At 43.1% G+C, this 19,191-nt stretch overlaps 1 long non-coding RNA gene across 1 annotated transcript; it reads right to left on the bottom strand.

Moving 5' to 3' along the window:
• Positions 1-13,686: 13,686 nt before the first annotated feature.
• On the bottom strand, positions 13,687-18,545 carry LOC129524546 (uncharacterized). Its single transcript, XR_008668339.2, has 3 exons — positions 18,443-18,545; positions 17,573-18,059; positions 13,687-14,173 (listed from the first exon to the last, which is right to left on the bottom strand). It is a non-coding gene; the product is annotated as an uncharacterized lncRNA (long non-coding RNA).
• Between the last annotated feature and the right edge of the window lie 646 nt (positions 18,546-19,191).

The following is a 19,191-nucleotide window of genomic DNA, read 5'->3' on the forward strand; positions in this document are numbered from 1 at the left end:
GCCAAACTCTGGGTGATACAGGCAGGCAAAGTTGAAAAGACCACATCATTATTATTATTATTATTTGAGACAGAGTTTCACTCTTGTTGCTGAGGCTGGAGTGCAATGGCACAATTTCAGCTGCAACTTCTGCCTCCCATGTTCAAGTGATTCTTCTGCCTCAGCCTCCCAAGTAGCTGGGACCACAGGCACATGCCACCACACCCAGCTAATTTTTTGTAGTTTTAGTAGAGACGAGGTTTCACCATGTTGGCCAGACTGGTCTTGAACACCTGACCTCAGGTGATCCACCCACCTTGGCCTCCCAAAGTGCTAAGATTACAGACATGAACCACCGTGCCCAGCCATGAAAAGACCATATTATTTCATATTTGTTTTAGCTGTAATGCTCTGTACTCGTTGGTGCTCAGTCAATATAATTTTCAAATAAATAAGGACATGAGGCCATCTAAGTATGGATGAGCCCCAGAGTCCAAAAGCATAGCAGAAAGATGAAAATCACATCAGCCCCTGAGGAGAAATGAGAAAGTAGCCCCGTGCATTCCCCTTCAGGGTAGTGGCTTTAAAAGAATTGAAAAACTTGTTTTTCTCCATAAAAGTCTTGAGTGCAAACATGTAGTTGAAAACTATACACTTTGAACTTCAAAACGTTAAGGTTCCTGTAATCTGGCCATAGCTAAATAGAGAAGAGCAATCCTCAAGATTAGAATCTCTCAGTCGTGGGGAATTTTCATGTTGGCTTTTTGCCTGGGCAATCATTCACTCTACTCCCTTCCTCTTTTTCCTCTTTCCTTTCTTTTTGTTTTTCTTTCATTCTGCCTATCTTTATTGAATATTAACTCTAAGCTAGGAACTCACTCTTCTAATTGCTTTATACTCATAATGTCTCACGAACCTCATGACAACTCTGTGATGTGGGTATTAGTATCTTCACATAAGGTATGACAAAACTGAGGCTCAGATTTAAGAACTTGCCTAGGGCCCCACAGCCAGTAAGTGCTGGGATCATATTTGAATCCAGGCCTCAAGTTCCAAAGTTTGTATCTTGTTACTTAATACCTACATTATAAGTCCCCACTATACAGATCAGTGGTTCTTCTCTCACATACCTTACAGACAGCTGGGAAGACAGACAAGTGGGTCAGAGGTTAGCAAAGAGTAACTCTGGAACACAGAGAAGGTCATCTATGTCGGGGGCTGGGGGCGGGGAGGAGGATAGGCCATGGCTTCCCAGGAAAAGGGTCACTCAAATTGAGATCTGAAGGGTAAATGGGGGTTTGGTCGATCCAGACAGGAGCATCATCTGGACAGAGGTACAGCAAGTACAAAAACCCTGGGGAGTGGGATGCAGCCCAAAACATTCAAGGAACTGTGTTTCTTTGGGTAAAAATCTTAGTCATTCTGTTTTCAAATCATTATTATTTTTTTTATAGCTCACAGTGGCTGTCTGTGCTTTTGTCCAAAAGTGCTGAAGTGTAAGGGTAAGTGGTCATTGAAATGAATTAAGGTTTTCATGTCGGTTTCAAATGCTTTTGAGATGACCAGTGCACTCTGATATCCAAATAACATAGCAAAGTGGTCAATGCCACGTGCCCTGCTGTTCCACCAAACTCAGAGAGCTGGGAAAGGGTGCCAGGATCCTTTAGGGACACAAAAATCCAAAATCCAGAAGGCAAAGGAATTATCATTTATCACTTGCACAGGATATGTAAGTAAATCATTTTATTCTCGTGATATCAGTCATGAAATTTGAACTCAATTAGAAAAGAAATGATTCCAGGAGTCTCCTCAAATACTCAAATTATATTAAGATCTAAGGTAGTAGGTTCATGAGGATCCATTATACTATTCTCTGAATTTTTTTTTTTTTTTCAGATGGAGTCTCGCTCTGTCACCCAGGCTGGAGTGCAGTGGCGAGCTCTCCGATCACTGCAACCTCTGCCTCCTGGGTTCAAGTGATTCTCCTGCCTCAGCCTCCCAAGCAGCTGGCATTACAGGAGATCGTGACCACGCCTAGCTAATCTTTGTATTTTCAGTAGAGAGGGGGTTTCAGCATGTTGGCCAGGCTGGTCTTGAACTCCTGACCTCTGGTGATCCAACGCCTCGGGCTCCCAAAGTGCTGGGATTATTGGCCTAAACCACCATGCCTGGCCGCTCCCTAATTGTGTATAAATTTTTCATAATAGTTTTCTTTTTAATTTTTAATAGACTGTTTTGGGCTGGGCGTGGTGGCTCATGCCTGTAATCCCAGCACTTTGGGAGGCTGAAGCAGACAGATCAGCTGAGGTCGAGACCAGCCTGGCCAACATGGTGAAACCCCATCTCTACTAAAAAAATACAAAAATTATCCAGGCTTGGTGGCACGCACCTGTAATCCTAGCTACTCAGGAGGCTGAGGCAGGAGAATCATTTGAACCCAGGAGGCGGAGGTTGCATTGGGCCGAGATTGCGTCACTGCACTCCAGCCTGGGAAACAAGAGTGAAACTCCACCTCAAAAAAAAAAAAAAAAGACATTTTTAGGGAAGTTTTAGGTTCACAGCAAAATTGAGCAGAAAGTACAGTGAGTTCCAATATGCTCCCTGGCCCTACACATGCACAGCCTCCTCCACTAGCAACATCTAGTACTGCAGTAGTTTTGTAAACAATATAATCTTTCAATCAGATACAGATTACAGGTGCTCTATTTATTTAACGAACGTACAGTGAGAATCTCGTCATTTGCCTGGCATTTTGCTAGATTTTAGGGCTACATCAGTGAGCAAAACAAACATGATCCCTGCCCATAATGTTGTTTATAGTGTGGAGGAGAGAGAGCCATTAAAAGACAATTTCACGTGGCTCACGCCTGTAATCCCAGCACTTTGGAAGGCCGAGGTGGGCAGATCACGAGGTCAGGAGATCGAGACCATCCTAGAGAACACGGTGAAACCCTGTCTCTACTAAAAATACAAAGAAATTAGCTGGGCTTGGTGGCAGGCACCTGTAGTCCCCGCTACTTGGGAGGCTGAGGCAGGGGAATGGCATGAACCCAGGAGGCGGAGCTTGCAGTGAGCCAAGATGGTGCCACTGCACTCCAGCCTGGGCAACAGAACGAGACTCCTTCTCAAAAAAAAAAAAAAAAGATAATTTCACAAAAAAACTAGTTATAAACTATGATGAGGGAAAGCAAAAGATGCTCAAAGGTGTATGATAGGATTACTGCCTTAGTATAGGTGGTCAGGAGAGGCTTTGCCAAAGAAAATCAGCAGGTAAACTGGGATCTGAAAGATAAATAGGAATTAACTAGGCAAAGATGGCAGGGGAAAGTGTTTTAGGCAAATTCAATAGCACATGCAAAGACGTAAGGCGAGAAGGAGACTGACATATTTTAGGATCAAAGTTGAGCAGAAAATGACAGAGAGATGAGGCTGGAGAGCCAAGCGGCAGCCAGAACAATTGGGTGCTACAGGCTATGTCCAAGTGTTGTCTTTGTTTTTACCCAGAGTGATAGGAAATAGCGATGGGTCTTATGCAGAAAGTGACACAAATCGATTTTGTTTTAAAACAATGGCCCCCCAGAAATGATGGTATTATAATACAGTGGTAATAGTAGGAAGGCAGAAAAATGGGGCGATGCCAAAATAGTTTATGAGGTAGAAGCAACAAGACTTGGCATTTGCTCCTCTTCATAAACACAGGAGAGTGTTGGGTTTCTAGGCTTGCAAAATTGAATAGATTATGGTGTATGTACTGGGATAGGAGCAAGGGCGATGGGAGGATAAGGAATTTGCAAGGGCTTTATAGCTATTTTTTTTCTATTTCAAATAATAACCACTCTGTGCTAGGCACCATGGTAGGTAATTCACATTCAGTATCATAGACGCCCTCTTATCTGATGCAATAGGAACTGGCGGCAGGTTGATTCCCATACAACCATGGCTCAACAGGCTTTAAAAGATTCCATTTACTGCCATCTGTTATAATTTCTAGTGCACATTGTTTATTACCTAGGTACCACCCATTGGCATATGGATTTATGAAGCTCAAAGTATTGTTTCCAAGTCCTATCCCACTTCTTTTTTCATGTGACTCACTAGGTAACTCCTATACCATTTTTCCTCTCTCTGAACTATACCTACTCCATGGTAACAGGTTTAACAGGTTTATCTAGGCATCTTTCCCCTCCCACTTCATGGTCAGTTAAAGTCCTCTTTATCAGGTCTGGTGATCACTGGACAAGCATGTTCTCAAACTCTTCATGGTAGAAGTTCATCTTCTTTGATCCATTATCCCAAATCCTCCATCCCATTACAGTTCCATTTTTCTCTGGCCTTGCTTACCTTCCTAAGGCACTGCAGTAATTTGCCCACTGTTACAGAAATCAGTCCCCAAATTCTCACTTTCCATTTCAAAACCCTTATCAGAATAGACTATTGCATTATTTCCATCTTTATTCTAGACTGCCTCTCTATGTCTCTGGGGCCCTTCTGTTATTGATTCTCCTTAGCAGCAACCAAGAGCATACAGGATGTTTTCATATATGTTGTCCCATTTAATCCTTACAACTCTCTTCAGTCCCTTTCCTCATGCCTGGCATATAATAGTCATCTAAATATTTGTTGAATTAATGAATGAACTGGGCCAGGTGCAATGTATTCTCAGCACTTTGGGAGGCCAAGGCAGGGGAGGATTGTTTGAACTCAGGCATTTGAGAACAGCCTGGGCAACACAGCTAGACCTGATGTCTACTAAGCATTTTTTGAAAGTTAGCCAGGCATGGTGGTGTACACCTATAGTGCCAGTTACTTGAGAGGCTGAGGAAGGAAGAGCACTTGAGCCTGGCGGGTCAAAGCTGTAGTGAGCTGTGATTGTGCCACTGCACTCCAGCCTGGGTGACAGAGTGAGACCCTGTCTCAAAAAAACAAAAAAACCAAACCAAAACAAAACAAAACAAAAAACAACTCTGTGTTGCTGGAAAAGCAAATAATTTTTTGTTTGAAGAGAGATCAGGCTCTAATTTCCATTTTAATAGTTTTAACATTTGTTTTCATAAATAACAGCCCATCTATAAACTGTTAATACTAATTTTTAACTATTTATTTATCATAGTATAGTTGATTCTGTATGAATGACTGTACTATTAAGTATGAACTTCATACTCCTAAGTGAATTATTGTTTAAATTACAGGCAAGACTATACACTACTAGACAGTAACAATTTAAAATTAAAAAATAAAATAGTTGGCCAGGCGTGGTGGCTCACGCCTGTAATCCCAGCATTTTGGGAGGCTGAGGCAGGTGGTTCACGAGGTCAGGAGTTCGAGACCAGCCTAGCCAAGATGGTGAGACCCCATCTCTCCTGAAAATACAAAAATTAGCTGGGCCCAGTGGCGGGTGCCTGTAATCCCAGCCACTCGGGAGGCTGAGGCAGGAGAATCGCTTGAATCTGGGAGGCGGAGGTTGCAGTGGGCCGAGATCGCGCCACTGCATTTTAGCCTGGGTGACAGAGCAAGGCTCCATCTCAAAAAAATAAAATAAAATAAAAATAAAAAATAAAATATAATTTATTTCATGGTATCACCAAAACACACATTTAGAATTTTAACTTTGACTGTACATTGAACATAGCTAGATGACTATTTTTATAATACTTTAATGCCTCTTCCAGGGTTGCATCAGACAGCATGTTTTTGCCTAGATAGTGCCATATTATTGTTTTGTGCATCTGGTTAGTACTTTATATTTACAAAATGCATGCCAATCATATTATTAGTATTTCAACAAAGCCCTACTGTGAGTTAGCTCAGCATTCCTGAAGACAAGCATAAAAAGAAGTATGCAGTTATCAAGAGGATGCTGACAGGGTTCAAGTGAAATATCGATGAACAATAATTCACTTTATTCGAAACAGAAGTTTCTCTAGATACATTTCAGCAGAACAGTCAAAACCTCTTTCTGTATCATTTAAATTTCCAGCCTTAGAAATGAACCCTAATTTTCAAAGAAATAAATGATTATTTTCTTTGAAATAAATGATCTTACTTTCAATGTTACGGCTTATGTTACTACTTAAAACTTACACACACAAAGGTCTAAGTTTATGAAGGCAATGTTTAAATCATTATTTCACATATGATAACTCACTTGCATTCTTAGCCAGAGAAACTTTTTGAAAGTCAGACTAAAGTAAAAATTAGATGATCTTGTGGCAGAGAATCGGAATCATTCAACTTAATGGATTTGGGAGGGCCACAAATTGCCTGGAATTTGCCAGCTTAAAGATGAAATTTTAGTTAATTAGCCCAAAACACTTACCTATCATTACCTACATACAGACCAGCATAGTCCAAGAACCTGATCTAACGCAAGAGACGGCCCCAGTCCATAAAGGACTCAAAGAAAGAGAGGAGCAAACACAAATGAATGAAGTGAAATTATTTGTATCAGTTAGGGATTGTATTTGGCTGCCCTGAACAAAAACCTGACTGTGAAGGCGTAATCCAAAACAAGTTTCTTTCTCTCATGTACACAGAACCTTACAGGTGGGCACTGAGGCTGGTATGGAGGCCCGTGATGCCACCTAGGATTCGGGTTCTCCCTGTGTCACGGGCTGAATTGCGTCCCTCTCCTCCAAACTCATATGCTGAAATCCTAAACCCAGGAGTTCAGAAAGTGACCTATTTCGAGACAGAAGCTTTAAAGTAGTAATTAAATTCAAATGAGGCTGGTAGGGTGAGCCCCCATCCAATCTAATGGGGCAGTTGGACCCACAGAGAGACGCCAGGGGAAAGTTCACAAAAAGGAAAAGTTATCTGAGGACACAGCAAAAAGGTGGCCATTTGTGAGACAAGGAGTGAGGCCTCTGGAGAAACCAAACTTTCCCACACCTTAATCTTGGACTTCCATGAACTGTGAGTCGTTTATGCCACTCAGTCTGTGGTATTTTATTACAGCAGCCCTAACAAACCGATACACCCTGTTGATTTGCTTTGACAGACTCCACATGTGGCCTCAGTTTCATGATTCAAGGTGGAGGCTCTACCTCCAGCCTCTCATCCTTGTTTCAGGCAAAAAGAAGCAGAAACATGCTAAGAAGGAAGGGGACGACAACACAGACATCAGAAAAACAAGACTTTCTGGTGACTTCCCAGCAGACTTTCTCGTAGCTTCAGTGGCAAACCTGAGTCACAGAGTCTTCCACCCCACTCCCACTCCTGCCCAGCACTGTGGGAAATGGGGAGTAATGTTTCTTTTTTAAAAAATAAAAACTAGGCATATTGCCATCCCAAACAAAACTAAAGCTCTGCTCACAATGAAGAAAGGACAAATAAATATTAGGTAGGCAACCAGCAATGTCTACCATACTAGTTGTTTGAAATGTGAATGATAAAGACACATGAATGCATTGGTGCAAGAAAGAACATGTGGATTGGTGATTAGACCAATTAGAGGAAAAAGAGCTGGGCTAGAAGCAAAGGACCCAGACCCCACAATCCTGGCTTCAGGTTCTGCTTCTTCTATTTTCTTGCAGGTTGATTTGAGAAATACACTTCACGTTTTTCAGCTGCTGTTTACTGTCCTGGAAAATAAGGATCATAAGGCTTTTCCTGTGTCCTCTCTCAAGGTTGTTATAAAATTTCAAAGTCGATAAAAATACAAAATTAGCTGGGCAGGGTGGCACATGCCTGTAATCCCAGCTACTTGGAAGGCTGAGGCAGAAGAATCACTTGAACCGAGGAGGCAGAGGTTGCAGTGAGCCAAGATCGCGCCACTGCACTTGAGCCTGGGTGACAGAGCACGACTCCGTCTCAAAAAAAAAAAAAATAGATTTCAAAGTCGAATAATGTATATAAAGTGCCTTGTATAATTGTGATGCAAGCATAAGCTGCAGGTGGAGTATATTTTAAATGTTCCCAAGTGTGCACAAGGAGCTACATTCAAGAATGTTAATTCCAGCATTATCTTTAATAGCCAAAGTTTGGTTTTAAAAAAAAAACAAACAAAACTAAATGTCCATCAACAGAACAATAGATACATTTTTGTTAATTCATGTAGTGTGGCATAGCTTACAACACTTAAAATAAGTAAAATTTGACAAAGCTAGGTGGTAGGTACTAACGTATTTTTTATGCTACTCTGTTTTTTTTCTGTATGATTGAAACAGTTCCTAATTTTATAAATTAGCCAAAAAGAAAAAAAAAAAAGCTTTGGGCAGTGTTTCTCAATATTTGGTCCACAAACCACCTGCATCAACATCACTCCAGATAAATGCAGATTGCTGGACCCCTGCTAGGCCTAGGACCAGAGAAACTCTAGTCTGTATTTCAAACAAAACTACCAGGTGATTCCTAGAGGACAATTGAGGCAGGGATTGGGAGAAGAAAAGAGTTTCATAGAAAATGATAAAACCTGGGGCTGAGGGAAGAACTCAGGTAGAGGCTGGGGGAGTGCTGAAACTGTCATACCCCTCAGAGGCTAGGGTGGAACACTTGAGCTGGCTCTGCTGGACAGAGACATGGAGGGGAGTTCATTAGTGAGCAGCATCTATTAGGATTAAACTGTGAGACATGGAGAACCCCAAATATCAGCGGTTTAAGTGGAAAAGCCTCGTATTTCCCTCCCGTGTGAAAGAAGTCTGGAGAAGCCAGTTTTGCTCCACACTACTGCTCTGCTTGCCACACCCACCTCTTGGCCTTAGATGACTGTTGAGCTTCAGTCACCATGACCCCATTGCAACCAACAGGAAGGAAGAAAAGGAGAGAAAAATGGCCTATTCCCTCCCTTTAAGGAAACTTTCCAAAAGTATCACAAACTATTTCTGCTTATATCTAGAGCGTAGTCACATGGCCATTCCTAGCTGGACGGAAGACGAGGACACTTTGTGTTTTATTCCGGATGGCCAAGTGCCTATCTAAAAATGGGGGTAGAGGAGGCTTTATCACCATTGAGAAAGAGACTTAATTAGGAGAAGGTTAGTGGCTTCTGTCACACAAGTCCAGACGGTTAAAAGCCTATGACAGTCTCTTTGAAAAGATCCAGTAAAAGGCTGTGAAGATTACAGGATCTGAGAGATGCTGGTCAGGTGATTTCTGGTGTAGCATTTAAGCTAGATCCTCGCTTCTCAAGTGTAATTCGTTGGCCAGCAGCATGGACATTACCTGGAAGCTGGCTAGAACTGCAAAATCAGGCTCAACCCCAGCCCTGCTAAATCAGAAGCTGGATTTTAACAAGATCCCAAGTATGGGGCTAGAAGATCTCAGAAAAGAGAAAAGTTAGAAACTGGGGAGATTGGTAGCACAGACTAGAGGCGTGGGAGTCTTGTAGGTAAAGTGATGGTTGGGCTTCTGTGTGCCAGTTGGCTCCTTAAGGAAGTGAGTGTGAGACAGGAAAATAGGGAGTTAGGGTAACCAAGGGTTAAGATATTTGTTATGCTACAAATAGCAAAAGAACAGCAGGTGCAACCAGTTCTAGGCAAGATTAGGCAGCATACAGGCCACATCCTCACTCTTGCGATAACAAGATAGAAGTTTCCACTTTAGCCTTGGATTGACCACAGGCCAAGTCTCCACTTCAGCCTCTGATTGGCCGCAGGCCAGTTCTTCATAGGGTGTAACCAGTTGGAGGCCTCTAAAGGGTACCTAGGGGTGTTACCAAATTCTTTTAGTTTAATAAAAACTCTAAAGAACATGGCAATCCTGCCGTGCTTGGTGGCTTATGCCTGTAATCCCAGCTCCTTGGGAGGCTGAGGTGGGCGGATCACTCGAGGCCAGGAGTTGGAGACCAGCCTGGCCAACATGGTGAAACCCCATCTCTACCAACAACAACAACAATAAAAAAACAGAAATTAGCCTGGTGTGGTGGTGCACACCTGTGATCCCAGCTACTCGAGAGGCTGAGGCAGGAGAATCACTTAAACTGGGAGGCAGATGTTGCAGTGAGCTGAGATCACACCACTGCACTCCATCCTGGATGACAGAGTGAGACTCCATCTCAAGTAGAAGAACATTGTAGTTGGGGCTCTAGAGCCGCTTGCTGGAGCCTGCTCCCACTCTGTGGAGTATGAACTTTCACTTCAATAAATCTGCACTTTCACTTCAATAAATCTGCACTTTCATTGTTTCTGTCTTCTCTCATTGCTTCATTCTTTTGTTGCTTTGTGCATTTTGTTCAATTCTTTGTTCAATGTGCCAAGAACCTAGACTACTCACAGTCAAGACTTTCCATCCTGTAACAAATGCAGAGGTGGCCAGAAAGCTGAGTGCTTCAACTCAGGGATGAGAGTGGAAGAAATTGCCAGAAAATAATTAGGAACAAGAGAAAGAAAAGCACTTGGAAAGAAAGCAGTCTTGAAAACAAACTTTAAAAGAGTATCAGTGAAATACAGATCCAATTACCCTGCCCTGTGGACCAGGCAGTCCTTAATCCTCACAACAACCTTGAGTGGTAGGAACTATGATTCCCATTTCACGTGATGAAACCGAACTTCAGAGATGATGGCTTGCCAAGATCACACACTAAATACTGACATAGCTCACTATAACATCTTGTAGAGATCTGACTAGTTTACAAAGCATGATTAAATGCATTATCTAATTAAAGCCTCACAATTACTTTGTAAAGTAAACAGAAAGTGGCTGTTATTTTAATTTTGCAAGTAAAGAATTCCAGGACTTTTGATTCTCAGTCCAGTGTTGTTTTGTTTTTCTCTCATTTTTCTTCCCTTATTTCTTGACACATTGATGATAATGAAGAATAGATGTGAGTACAGGATTCTTCAAACCTGAATTTAACTGTGTTTGTGAGGGTCCAGCTCAGGGACAGACATTCAGTAAACCCTCCAATGATAACTGATATTGTTGTTTTTCTTATAATTACAACTATTGGCTTTGTTCAATAAAGCAATATTTATAAAAGTAATTTATTAGAATGAGAAGTACAGAAACCAAAAATGGAGGGGAAATTTGAATGAAGACACGATGTCAGAAATGAGGGAAGGAACTCTAAATAATACTTCGGAGCCTGAACTTTGGAGTTAGCCAAGCTGAGTTCACATGCCAGCCCTGCTGCTTATCAGAATGGGGAGTTTGGGCAAAGTGGCTAACAGCCCATCGCCTCCACTTCCTCATCTTCAAGGCTGCTACTTCACGAGATATTATTAAGAAGATTGGAAGAGATAAAGTACATAAGATGCTAGCCCAATGCTCAGAATAAATATTTAATAATTATAGCTATTATTAAATCCTGGTTATGGATGGAAGAGTGGACTTGGTAAAAGTCCAAGCCGCAGCAGGTTCGAGAATAAAATAACCTACATTGACTGCTTTGAGTGTTTATCAGTTTGTAGACTTCATTTATATCAACTTTAAAAAGGATAATCTCTCTTCCTCAGGCCCACTGTTTTTACACTCTGATTATAATTAACTTGCCTCTTAATGACACTGCATTCATGACTGATGTTTCCCAGTTGTAGGTTTTTTAATTCCCATATTTCTCATAAACATATTTGGTAACTGAATCTAGCAAATGAGTACAAAACAAAGAGTCACAGCCCTTTACCTTTAATGTCTATGAAGTGAAAGAGATCAAAGGGGAAACTCTGAACTTACTGTCTCATTTATGAGAAGCTTTGGCACAATTTATGAAGGCGACAGATGTTCTGCTTCCTAGAACCTTTTTGTTCCATCCCCAAATCCATATTTTCCTTTAGTATATTGATTTCTTGTTACAGAGCAGGAATGGCTATTAAATATCTTTATTTGGAAGCTTGGGGGTGCCAGAATGTGAGAGGAAAAATGCATCAGTAGCTAAGGGACAGTTGATGGGGTGGGTGCAGGAGGGCCCAAGAGAAGGTAATCTGTGTCTGGGAAATTATTTACAATTTGAAAGGCACAGACACTTGACAGAGGAAGAAAAGAGGGAGCAAATGAGAGAAGCATCCAATCATGCTGAGCCCTTTGATGGATGAGGAAGATACTTTAAAAGATGAGAAAGCACTTTCCCTATCAGCCAGATGGCTCATCTAATCTCTCTTTGTAGCTAGCAGCAGAGGGGAAAGATCCAGTGTAAAAAATTATGGAATATCTGTTGGGAATAAGCTGATGCAAACCAATCACAAATCGAAGTGTTTTTCTTTTCAGTTTTGATGAGGGGACACTGATTTCTCTTTGGGGGTGGGATTGGATTTTGACTATCAAAATGTAGCTGGAAATTGAGTTGATTGATTATGAACAATGTTCCAAACACTGTTTCTCTCAGCAATGCAAATAACATTTCTGTGGTGTATTTATAGTTTCAAAGCATCCTCACCTGCATTCTCTGATTTTATCTTATAAATAGCCCTGTGAGGTAGGTGTCATTATCCTCATTTTATACTTGAGATAAGTGAGGCTTACAGAAATTAATTAACAACAGTCTCCAAACTTGGGTCTGTTTTACTATACTAGCTTTCTTTGGGTCTTCCAACAAATGGCAATCTATGGTCACAGTTCCCACAAAGAGCTTTCTTTTTTTTTTTTTTTTTTTTGGTGGGGGGAGGGGCGGGGGCATCTCTGCCAAGCATCTCCTAGATTTCCATAATGATTTTCCCTCCAAGCCAATTCCATGATCCTTGGCATCTCTCAAAGGCCTGAAGAGCCCACCTGAGGTTGCCTGGAGGGTGAGTGCTAGGAGTGGAAAAGGGTGGCACAGTCCTATGAGCCACTAAGCTACTGCTTCCCTTGGCTTCGGGGGACGCTGTGTCCTGGTGACATCACTGTCCCCTTGCAGTGCCCTCTCTTGTATCCCCTTAGAGCCCCTGGGCTGCCTTCCAGCCATCCTAAGTATCCCATCCCTTCAAAGTCTGTTTACTTCCGTCCCCCTCAGGACATCTCAGCCAGGAAAGCAATCACTTTTTGCACATTACTATCTCCTTAAGATAATTTCTAGCTTAGACAACAAACAGCCAGGGAAGACAATGTCTTCCTTGGCCACACTGGACATGCTCCATGGGCAGAAAGCCTCCAGGCTTGAAGCTACTTCTCCACTTCCTCCCCTCCTGATAACTTCCTGGCCTGTTGGAACCTCTTCCACAGTCGGTGGTCAATAAGCTTAAAATTGTGCCTACACCCAGAGGACAGGGAGTCTTGCATGAGCTTGGCAGTGCAGAGTAACGCCAGCTATAGTTGCAGAGACCACAATAGTTATTAGTTAGAATATACATGTGCCTGTATTTGAACTTTGGTATCACCACTTGCTAACTGTGGTACGTTCTCTGTGACTCAGTGTATGCATTTTTCAAGTGGGGTAATAATATTACATATAGAGTTATAATGAGGATTAAAAGTGTTATATATGTAAAGTGCTTAGAATTGTTCCTGGCATAAAAAAAACTCCATAAGGATTCAATCAATTAAATTGTTTAAATTCCACTTTTTGAAGTGCCTACTCTATGCTAGGTTCTTTACATCTGAAATTCAGATGCCAGCTGGAGTTATCCTGACCCCTCAGACGGAAGTAAGTGGTTTAGACCTCCTTTTCTGTGTATTATGGTAAACCAAATAATCTTCCCAAGACTTCTTTGAATTCCAAAGGGTTCCTTATATTTCTTGATTAGCTCAGGCTCCCAACACCAGCTTCTTCAGAATTATTCTCGTAAGGGATTGTTTTGCTGTAGTCCACATTGTATCTCACAGATGTTTAACTCAAATTAATACTCACAGGAAACTTAGAGAGGCGTTCACGTATGTAGTGACATTTACTAAAGTTTGGAAAAAAGGAGGTTTTACATTACAAAAAAACCGTCAATTTTATTTTATTTATTTATATATATTTTTTGAGATGGAGTTTCGCTCTTGTTGCCCAGGCTGGAATGCAATGGTGAGATCTCGCCTCACCACAACTTCCGCCTCCCAGAACCCAATCAATTTTAAATTCAGTATCAGTCATCTCTATTCTTTAAGGCCTTGGACCAGGTCCACATTGTAAGATCTGGCCTCCTGCTGAATTCCTTAATCTTTCTCTCTCTTCCTTTTTCCTAGTGTCTCAGTCCATTCAGGCTGCCATACCAAAATATCTTATGCTGGGTAATTTATAAACAATAGAAATTTGTTGCTCACAGTTCTGGAGGCTGAGAAGTCCAAGATCGTGGTGCCAGCATGGTCATGTTCAGATGAGGGCCCACTTTCTGATTCATAGATGGTACCTTCTCACTGTATCCTAACAAGGTGGAAGGGACAAATAAGCTCCCTTAGTCCTTTTTATAAGGGCACTAATCCCATTCATAAGGGATCTTTCCCCATGACCTAAACACTTCCCAAAGACCACGTCTTAATACTATTGCACTGGAGATTAAGTTGAAACATGTTAATTTTGGGGAAACACATGCATTCAGACCATAGCCCCTACTATCTTTCCTCCTTACGCCTTCACTCCAGATTGCCCCAGACTCCAAATTCTTGTTCCATAACGCAGAAAAATCCATTAAGTTCTCTCTAACCAGCTGTTTAAAAATCTGGCCAGCTGGGTGCAGTGGCTTACACCTGTAATCCCAACACTTTGGGAGGCTGAGGTGGGAGAATCATTTGAGGTCAGGAGGTCAAGACCAGCCTGAGCAATGTATTGAGACCCTATCTCTACAAAAATTAAAAAATTAGGTGCAGTGGCATGCACCTGTGGTCCCAGCTACTCAGGAGGCTGAGACAGGAGGATTACTTGAGCCCAGGTGGTTGAGGTTGCAGTGAGTCATGATTGCAACACTGAGCAACAGCCTGGGCAACAGAGCAAGACCTTGTCTCCAAAAAAAAAAGAAAGAAAAAAGAAAAACCTGGCTAAACTTTTAAAGACCACACTTCTGTCACTCAAAAACCTTGCTAAAGATTAAAAAATTATCCTTTTTAAGGACTTCATTAAATTATTGGCCAGAAATTAAACTCATTCTCATTTGTGTTTGTATGTAGATGGAAAAGAGAAGAGGATTTTTTTTTTTTTTCTTGGAGATAGAGTCTCATTCTGTTGCCCAGGCTGGAGTGAAGTAGCACACAATCTTGGCTCCCTGCAACCTCCACCTCCTGGGTTCAAGCGAGCCTTGTGCCTCAGCCTCCTGAGTGGCTGGGATTACAGGCATGAGCCACTATGCCAGGCTAATTTTTGTACTTTTAGTAGAAACGGGGTTTCCCTGTGTTGGCCAAGTTGGTCTTGAACTCCTGACCTCAAATAATCCGCCCGCCTCCACCTCCCAAAGTGTTGGCATTACAGGCATGAGCCACTGCACCCGGCCAAGGGTGGTTATTAAACACACATTATCTCAATTAGTTCTCACAGCAATACTGCAAGGTAGGTCTGATTCCCCCCAATTTTATAACTAGGAACACTGAGAACCAGAGAAATTAAAGAATACACTCAAGGTCATCTAGTTGGGAAGGGGTGAACAGAGTCAAGACCATGGGACCACGTCAGTCTGACACCAAATCCCTTGCTGCTTTCATTACACCACACTGCCTCATATGTTATGCTTGGCCTTATGAATCTGAAGTATCCCAAAGTGATGACAGAGATTAGAGGAAACAAATGCAACTCCTCCCTGAGGGAGCCAATTGCATCTTGGACAACCCCAAGCTGTTTCTCCTGGCTGCCATCTTAATGTAGATGTCTTCTTACACCATGCCCAGACCTGAGCCCAGCCTTCCAGGTGGGATCTGACAAGAACACATGAGAGCAAAACCACCCACTATATTCTTTACTCTGGATTTCTAGTTATGAAATCTGAGGTGCCTTTGGCTCCTTGAACCCAAATTGCATTGCTGATTCTTTCCTGGCTTTCAGCCAGTGGAAACCCCTAAAACAAAGGTCCCCCTTAAGTTCCGGCATCAACCCCAGGGTGGATCCTTGCTTCACCACTTCTTATGAGAATTTAGGCAACTCAGCTCTCTTATTTAATCAAGGGTATTGTTGATTGCACTAAAAGAGACAACAATACTATTTATCTCATAAAACTGTTAGAAGAATTAAATGAATTAATGCATGCATAATGCTAACCCAGTATCTGGAACATTGTAAAGTTCAACAAACATTAGATGTAATAGTAATACTTACAAATGCCCATCTCTTCTCCCACTTCCAGACAAATTTGATCTCTCCACTTCCCCATCTTCCCCCACTCCCAACACATACACACACAAACCCATTACTGAAACGCACTCTCCTAAAACAGAAAATCTGGCCTTAGGAACCCTGGATTCAGTTTTGTTTGTTTGTTTGTTTGTTTTTTTGAGACAGAATCTTGCTCTGTCACCCAAGCAGGAATGCGGTGGTGCAATCTCAGCTCACTGCAACCTCCACTTCGTGGGTTCAAGTGATTCTCCTGCCTCAGCCTCCCAAGTAGCTGGGACTACAGGCATGTGCCATCACGCCTGGCTAAATTTTTTTGTATTTTTAGTAGAGATGGGGTTTCACCATGTTAGCCAGGCTGGTCTTGAACTCCTGACTTCAGGCAATCTGCCCGCCTCAGCCTCCCAAAGTGCTGGGATTACAGGCATGAGCCACCACGCCTGGCTGGATTCAGTTCTATCACATGCTAGCTGCATGACCTTAAGAAAGATGCTCAACTTCTCTAAGCTGCAGTTTCTTCCTCTGTAAAATGGAAACCATAATTGTGTATTGACTTAACTCACAGCATCATCGTGAGGATTACATAAGGTAGAAATATAAGGAAGCTCCATGTTTATTGGTACATTATTTCCATTGTCCTTGTAATGATGTTGGTAGTTTTTTTAAAAACTAATTACAGGTCTTTGTACTAATCTCTATTAAAATGTATACACTTATTTACGATTTATCAGATTAACATTGCTGCTCTATGTTCAGCCTTTGTATTTTTTTCTCATGTGATACATTTATCTGTGAGTTTTTAAAAACTCTATTCATATTAAAATGACAGCATAGGACCCCTATCCCTGCTAGTCACAAATTTTATTTTATTCATTAACAATAAATCCACAACAATTGGCTACATTATATACTGTTCTGGGGGCAATGGCAGAGTCAAAGAAATAAAATTTGGGGTGTGTGCCCTCGAGTCTGTTAGTCCTTTGGGGAAATGACCTACATTCTTAACCTTAAATGTTAATATCTTTTTTTTTTTTTTTTAGACGGAGTCTCCCTCTGTTGCCCAGGCTGGGGTGCAGTGGCGTGATCTCAGCTCACTGCAACCTCCGCCTCCTGGATTCAAGCGATTCTTCTGCCTTAGCCTCCTGAGTAGCTGGGATTACAGGCATGTACCGCCACGCCCCGCTAATTTTTATATTTTTAGTAGAGACGGGGTTTCACCATGTTGGCCAGACTGGTCTCTAACTCCTACCCTCAGGTGATCTGCCCGCCTCGGCCCCCCAAAATGTTAGGACTACAGGCCTGAGCCACCGCGCCCTGCCCAAATGTTAGTATCTTGAAATAGTTATGCGTCATGCCAAAGAAATCTAGAAGACCTCAAACTCTTCAATCACAGAACAAACTTGTAACTTCGATGGCAGTTGTCCTTAACAAGATTCCCTGCGGGCCCTCTCTGAAACGGAGGAGATGTGACATTATAGAACTGCAAAATCTTAGGATTCAGCACCTAACTTTAATGCTGAAGCGTTTGGAGATCATTCGGACTAACCCTCATGTTTTACAGTTGAAGATAATGATACTGGAGAAGGACTCATCCCAAATCACCCGTCGGTGGCAGAGCCTGGACAAACCTATGTCTCCTCCCTTCACTCGTTTGGGGTTGTTGCTGGACTGCAGGGACTCGAAGTAAGTAGAGAGGGGTACAGGGCACTGGAAGAAGAGGTATTTTGCAGGAGTCTGTCTTTTCCTGCTCCCAAATCGGTGGGATGTCAGCGAAGGATGGGTCTCTGGAGCAGAGGAGCTAACAAGGTCTTCTGAAAACCATCACTGAGGGTGCTGTGGTTGGGAACTCGAAACCTTGCTAGTTAAAAGCGTTTCTGCGAATGTGGTTTCTGAGGGCGAGGAAGCCCTCCCCCGCCCCAGCGCCGGCCCCGCCCGCCGGGTGCCCGACAGTAACCCCGAGGCGTGCGGCAGCCCCAGCTGTCTTCAACGTAGCCATCTGGAAGACAAAAACCAGAAAATGTGCGCCTTCTCATTTGAAACCTGGTCTTTAAGTCCGGCGCCTCCCCAGCAGGAGTGGGAACGTTTAGTTTGCACCCACGTGGCTCTTCCGCGGGCGTATGCTCCACTCGGAAGCCCGGAGCTCTTGTCCGGAATAGGCGAGACAGAGCTCCCTTCCCATCTGCCTTTTGCAGGAAGAAGGGATGTGGGGCAATCGGCACAGCTGAATAGGGGCCAGCTGTGGGAAAAGGGAGAGCGTGACAACAGATGGGGGGAAGAAGGAACGAGGAGTAAGGGGCGTCAGGGCCAGGGTGGCAGCTCAGAGGGCCCAATGTCGCCCCGCCAGACCCAGAAATTAGGGCACGTCTGCAAAGCTCACACCCTCCATTTGAGAGCCGAACCGAAACCATCACAAGATAAAAGCTCCGGACTCCCAGCCGCGGCGGGCAGCGGGCGGCGCGCAAGCGTGCGGGGCCCCGAGTCTGACCTCGAGTTACCCCGCGCGGCGAGTCGCAGCGAAGTAGGTGAAAGGTAACTAGCAGACGCTGCTCTGGGCGAAGGCCGCGGCGCGCGTGCGCGGGGCTGGGCCTTGGGTTCTGTTCTCCCCCAAGTTTCTCCAAGTCTGCACTTCGCCAAACTATGGGTGTGTCATGGGCCAGTGCATGAAGCGATGGAGTGGGGACATCGAGCCGATTTGGAAAATTCCTACCACCCACTCTCTGTGGAGAAATGAGGTCCAGACGCGGTGCAGGGGAGAGAACCACTTACTGAATGCCATGTGTGTGCGCGGCGGGCGTGGTGCTGGGCGCCCTTCTTTTGATTCTCACAACCCTTTGAAAGACCTGAAAATGACCTCTCATGGAAGAGGAAACTGAGGCCCTGTGAGTTCATTTAATTGGCCCACGGTCATCCAATCAGTTAAGGGCAATTTCCATGAAGGGTCCGTGCTTCAAAGTGGGTTTTTGGCCCTAAAACACACAAACGACACCTGTAGCACATTTGGCAAGGCACCCTCATAGGCATTACTCATTCCATCCTTATCAGAAACCTATGAGGTAGTAGGTGCTGTGACTATTTTCTTTTTGCAGATGGGGAAACTGAGACTCAAGGAAGTTGTTCTGGAATCCCAC

Source organism: Gorilla gorilla, chromosome 13, assembly GCF_029281585.2.
Source record: "Gorilla gorilla gorilla isolate KB3781 chromosome 13, NHGRI_mGorGor1-v2.1_pri, whole genome shotgun sequence".
Classification (NCBI taxonomy): domain Eukaryota; kingdom Metazoa; phylum Chordata; class Mammalia; order Primates; family Hominidae; genus Gorilla; species Gorilla gorilla.